Source organism: Pavona decussata, unplaced genomic scaffold (assembly GCF_977016875.1).
Source record: "Pavona decussata unplaced genomic scaffold, jaPavDecu1.1 SCAFFOLD_19, whole genome shotgun sequence".
Taxonomy (NCBI): Eukaryota; Metazoa; Cnidaria; class Anthozoa; order Scleractinia; family Agariciidae; genus Pavona; species Pavona decussata.
Window position 1 is genome coordinate 319,411 of NW_028145442.1, and position 6,000 is coordinate 325,410.

The 6,000-nt window shown below is 46.2% G+C and overlaps 2 non-coding genes across 2 annotated transcripts; one reads left to right on the plus strand and one right to left on the minus strand.

The window, feature by feature from the left end:
* Window positions 1-3,872: 3,872 nt before the first annotated feature.
* LOC146486889 (U1 spliceosomal RNA) lies at window positions 3,873-4,037 on the plus strand. Its single transcript, XR_014858799.1, has one exon. It is a non-coding gene; the product is annotated as a U1 spliceosomal RNA (small nuclear RNA).
* Window positions 4,038-4,859: 822 nt separating this feature from the next.
* Window positions 4,860-4,978, minus strand: LOC146486890 (5S ribosomal RNA). Its single transcript, XR_014858605.1, has one exon. It is a non-coding gene; the product is annotated as a 5S ribosomal RNA (ribosomal RNA).
* Between the last annotated feature and the right edge of the window lie 1,022 nt (window positions 4,979-6,000).

Genomic DNA, 6,000 nt, shown 5'->3' on the forward strand with positions numbered 1-6,000 from the left:
TTTCTCTTTTTGTCATGGCCCTTCAGCGCAGGGCCGTGTTTAAGTGTGGGGGTTTCGATTCCGAATGTTCTCGTGAAGATATTGCTAAGGCTTTTTTTGATGCTTTCTCCAACGATCATTTAGTGGAGTCTATCCAAATTGTGCCTGGCAAAGTTGTCAAGGTGTGTTTTGGCTCCTCGCAGTCAAAAACGGGGGTTTGTTCGGAAAGGTGATATATTGTTGATGGTGTAGAGTGTGATGTACTTAACTACGCCCAGCGTACTTCTCAAGTGCAGGTTTATCATTATCCTGCAGAAGCTAGTGATAAGGATTTGGAGGATGTTTTGTAGGAGTATGGTGAGGTTGTTGAGATTCGTGACTAGCATTGGGTTGGGCTTGGGCTTGTTACTACGGGGACCCGTCTTTGTACAATGAAGCTTGTGCGGGACATTCCCCCTGGTCTGAAATTTTGATAAGTTTTGTCTTAAGGTGTGGTATAAGGGGCAGCCCCTTGAATGTGATATTTGTCAGAAGGGCCATAAGGCTTCTGACTGTGATCTGCGTGGCAAGTGCAAATTGTGTGGGTCCACGGATCATTTTGCTCATTCTTGCCGTAATGCGTGGGGCCGTCCTGCCCCTCGCTATGGTCCTGACTTTGCCCCCGCTGCTGCCCCTGGTCCTGACCCTGCCCCTGCTTCTTCTCCTGCCTCTGTTTCTGCCCCTGCCCCTGTCCCTCCTTCTGTCCCTACCCCTGCCTCTGTCCCTGCCCCTGTTCCTTCCATGGAGGTGGATGCTTCTGCTGTTTGCGAAGTGGAAGATTCTGCCTTGAAGAGCATCCTCCAGGGTGTTTCTTCTGTTTGTAATAATGCTAATATTGTACTCGTGCGCGATAATAATGGCCATGTAAGTAATCTTGTTAGTGATAATGACTGTAGTAGTGTAAGTAAAGTAAGTAATGTAAGTGATAATGTGGAGAGAAATAATAATGTTAGTGAGGTTACAAGTGTAACCAAGGAATGTAATACTGAAAGAAATAATGTTAGTAATGATGTAAGTGAGGTGACATGTGTAACCAAAGGTAATTATAATGTTAGTGAGGCTACTAATGTCGCCGATGGAATTGGTAACGCATGTCTGGTTACAGATGTAACCAATGAAATTGTTATTGATAGTATTGGTTCTTCCATTGAGATCCTGCCAGCTTTTCAGGAGCTTATTGAGGGGATTATTGAGGAGGGTTCGGGTACTTGTGTGCCCGACCCTGTGATCGGTGAAATTTTTCCGTTTGAGGACGGTCAGGTCATTAATACACCTTTGGGTAAACATGCTGTGGATTCTTCCCCTGAACTCGACAGTCTGGATAGCGGTGATTGGGCCCCTCTACCAAAACGGCCCAGTAGGCCAAAGAAGAAGGACAATATTGTTGAAGATCCGGATCGTAGTCGTTCCCCGGTTGCTCAGGTTGCTAAGGATGAGCCTGTTGTTTCTTCTCGCGATGTTAAGTCATGATGGCTCCCTTGTTCTTCTTTTTACCCCTTGCCCTGATGGCCCTGTCTGTTGTTTCTATCAATTTCAATGGTCTCCGTGACCAGCAGAAGAGAGCTGGTTTTTGCAGTGGTTACGTGGGCTTCTGTGTTCTGTGGATGTTGTTTGTGTCCAAGAGGCGCATTGTGTTTCGTCTGTTGAGTGTGAGTCTTGGTTCCGTTCGTCTGGGTTTTTTTCGGTTGTGTCTCCTGGCTCTAACGGGTCCTGTGGCTGTCTTGTTCTTTATCGTCTAGTGTTGTCTTTTGTCAATTCGTGGGTTGATGGTGATGGTCGATTTTTGCAATGTGAGTTTGTTTTTCGTGAGAAGGTTTTGCGTGTTGTTTCCTTGTATGCCCCAAACGGCAACCCTGCAAGGGACCAGTTTTTTGATCTTGGTGCTTCCTTTGTCGACCCGTCAGTTCCCACGTTGCTTTGTGGTGATTTTAATACAGTCTTTGATCGTTCTTTGGATCTTGCTGGCTCTGACGTGTCCGATGCTTCTAGGGAAAGTACATCTTCCCTTGTGCGTCTTTATGATGCCTGTTGTGGCGTTGACACTTGGCATTACTTGCATCCCTCCTCCTCTTGCTTTACTTGGATCAGGCCTGATGGTTCTATGTCCTCCTGTATTGATTTAGTTGGTTGTCCATACGTTTGGTTGTCTTCTGTTTTGTCTTGTGATATTGTCCCTTGTCCTTTTTCTGACCACTGTGCTGTTTTGTTCTCCGTTACTGTCCCTGAGGTAGTCCCTCCAGGGCCTGGTCTTTGGAAGTTAAATAGATCTATCCTTGAGGAGGAAGGTTTTGTTTCGATCATTGCTGGTTTTTGGTCTGACTGGCGGCATCAGAAAAGTCGTTTCCCTTCCCTTGCTAAGTAGTGGGAAGCTGGCAAGTCCAAGATCAAGGGGTTTGCCATTTCTTTTTGTTCTGCGTGGTCTTCTGCTTCCTCTGTTAAGGGGGATGTTCTTACCAAGCTGGCTTCTCATCTCAAGGGAAAAATTGATTCTGGGTCTTCGTCGTTTTTTTGGCTTGTATCAGTCTGTCTTGTGTCAGCTGGCTGACCTTGACAAGGATGTTGTTCGTGGAGCTCAGGTTTGTTCGCGGGTTCGTAGGGTCAAGGAGGTGGAGTCTTCCTCCGCGTTCTTTTTTTGTCTCGAAAAGAAGCGTGGTTCCAATCGTTGGATTTCTGCGCAGAGAAATGTTGATGGCACCATAGTCTCTTCGCCTTCTGATCTTTGTGCTTCTTTTACATCTTTTTATTTCTCTTTTTTCTGCTGAGCCCACGGATGCGTCTGTGCAGGCTTCTCTTCTGGGTGATCTTTCGTCTTCTCTGTCGCCTTCTCAGTCTGCTTTTTGTGATGGTTTTCTTTCTGTTAGTGAGTGTTTTTCTGCCCTCTCTGGTATGGCTAAGCGTAAGGCTCCTGGTCAAGATGGTCTGCCAGGTGAGTTTTATGTTAAGTGTTGACGTCTTAAATTCGTGCTATCGTTCTGGTGTCATGTCCCTTTCTCAGCGCAGGGGGGTCATCTCTTTGTCCTTCAAAAGGGGTGATCGTCTTGATCCTCGAAACTGGAGGCCGGTATCCTTGCTCAATGTGGACTACAAGTTGGCAGCCCGCACCATCGCTGCTCGTCTGCTGAAGGTGATTCATGTCGTGGTTGCAGATGATCAGTCCTACGGGGTTCCTAGTCGTTATATTGGGGAGAATGTCGCTTTTCTCCGCAATGTGGTGGAGTTCGCTACCACTTTTGACCCTCCCATCGCTATCCTTTCCTTGGATCAAGAGAAGGCCTCTGATAGAGTGGATTGGGGTTTTATGTATGCCACGTTGCGTCACATGGGTTTTGGTGTTTCGTTTCTTGATTGGGTGAAGCTGTTTTATACGGATGTTCAGAGTGCTGTTAATGTGAATGGTTATTTGTCGTCCACCACCTGTTTTTTGTCCTGAGTGAGGGTGTATTGTCCTGGTTGCCTTGGTTGTACTAGGCTTGCCCGAGTGCGCGAGTTTTCTGGATTTGTGTTCTAGACGGTCGCCTTAATTGGTTGTACTGTCCTCGAGTGGGTTTTTTGGATTTGTCATCTAGATGGTCGCCTTCGTTGGTTGTACTGTCGGACGGTCACCTTCATTGGTAGTACTGTCTTTGCCTGTGCCTCCCGCGTTTTTATCTTGTTCTCTTGTCCTGTCTTGTTCTGTTTTTCTTTGTCTTCTATCGTGTTTGTAGGGAGCAAGGTTCGATCCCCCGGTGACATTTGACATGCTGGTGCACCTCACGTTTAAGGTGAACCCATTGTTGTGTGATAGCACAAGTCGTATTTGTCTGGCAGCATTGCACTCACCCTACTGGGGGCCTGCCATTCACTTTAAACACAAAAAACGTGCCTGACGTGGGAGGTACTGTGATCAAGGAGGCAGTCCTCTCAAGGTGAGGCCCTCTCATTGCACTTCGATTGGGTTGACCCTTGCAAATTACCCAAAATGTGGGTAGCTCGAGCTAATAATTTCTGGTAGTGGGGACCTGCGTTCACGCTAGTCCCCGATGGTTGCTAGTTAATGTTCAACTAACACGTGGGCGGCTTTGTTTTTGTTATGTTTCAGATGGAGTACGGACGGTTGCAAAAGAAGAGCAGCTAGTGATTTATGTGATTGCCAAGAAAGGAAAAAAGGTAGGTTTCCTTTTGTTTACGGTCTTCTGTTGCTTTACTGTACCTATAATTCCACAAGAGAGAACGGCAATTACTTACGCTTTCCAACTTTATATACTTGCAGCGTGAAATGAATGAATGAACTGAGCTGTCGAGCGGGCGATCGTGGAGCGGTGTTAAATACGGCAAGGAACAAACGAACAAAACGCCAGCTACCAGAAAGAAGTTCGTCTGAATCGTAAGTAGATTGCCTTGTTGCTGGATTTGTTTAGTTGAATGAGCTTTTCAAGTTGTCGTTTCGTTGCAAAAAATATCTGTCTCCGCGCCCTGATTTCAAGCCGTTATTAAATAACCATTTGAAAGATTGCGCTGTTTGTTGTTTGATTGTAGTTAAATGAATGATTGCTTGTTTTTGCTTGCCATGTATTTAATTGTCACATCTAAAAGGTGCTTGAATTTCATTAAAAGCGAGTTTGTGTCGTCTCCGTTATTGTTGCTTCGAATAATTTGATGTCATAGGTGAAATTTAAACACTCTCGCGTGCTCACGAACTTAGACTGCACATTGCGCCAGTGTTCCAGCTTTTGAAAAGGTTTTTTTGTGGTCTAAATGACTCGTAGGCCTTTTAAGTTGTCCCTGAACTGTTTTAAGAAGGCCACATTGATCGTTCGCAAAAGGCAAAATCGTTGATTGCTCGCAAAAAAACGTAAAAGGGAAGCCTACAACACGGGGTATTCCCAGGCGGTCACCCATCCAAGTACTAACCCCGCCCGACAGGGCTTAACTTCGGTGATCGGACGAGAACTGGTGTTTTCCCTGTGGTATGGTCGTAGACAAGAGAAAGAGTCGGAAGGGAGGGTGTCACAGGATACATCAAGCTTTTTCCCTAGAGTAGCTCGTGAAAGTGACAAAGTCATCACGTTTCGTTCTTTTGAGCGGCTAGCCATGACAACTCGCGTGAAACGCGGAATCAGCTGCAAATCAGCAACGTATGAAAGTCCCCTACGAGGGCCTCGTTTCCAGGAAATCACTTTCTGTTAACTTTCTTATACAAATTGTCAGCGGGTAACTGACGTGACTCTCTGTCGCTTCCAATACTGCCAGTTTGCTTGTAGTTCAGCGGCGTGTTAAGTCTCTTCTCTGTTGGGGGTTAAAGTACAATGTCACAACCCAGTGTACCGCTAAAAAACCGGACCAGCAGTGCAACAGAAGCTGGAAAATGCAACAGTTTTCGGGGCACCATATCTCGAGGCTAGGGAACAAGAACCACCCTTCGTTCCGCAAACTTGTTCGCCATCGCTTCTCAGCCATTTGGCTAAGCCAAGTGACCTGTATCCTTGTTTGATTTTTGTTAAAAGGCAGTCCTAAGTATCCGTCAGGGGGGAACGGAAAAGCCTTTTCCCCCGCCATCCCGTTTCACTTTTCTTTCTTGTTTTGGCCTTTGTGCCAGTAACGTTACCGGTGCGATGCTGGTTCGTATGATCATGGAAAATGATGTGTTAGCTTCTGCTTTGCCGAGGACTGATGATGATGCTGGCAGCGAAGCCTCTCAACACACAGCCCAGTTATATGAGGATATGTCCGATGACGAATTTTCAGACACCAATTCAGAGTTTTTCGACGAAGTAGCCCATTTGGAACGTGAGTATTTTGATGCGTTACATGTTGAAAATGTGCTCGAGAACGCCGCGTATGCAAATTCTGATGGAAAAAATACCACAAGTGTACAAGATGTCAGCTCCTTTGTATCACGACGGCCAAGTTCCTACTTGTCGTAAATGTAATAGACCTGACCATAAAGCGGCTGAGTGCCGCAACATCGTCTGCTTTAACTGTGATGGCCTTGGCCATACGGCC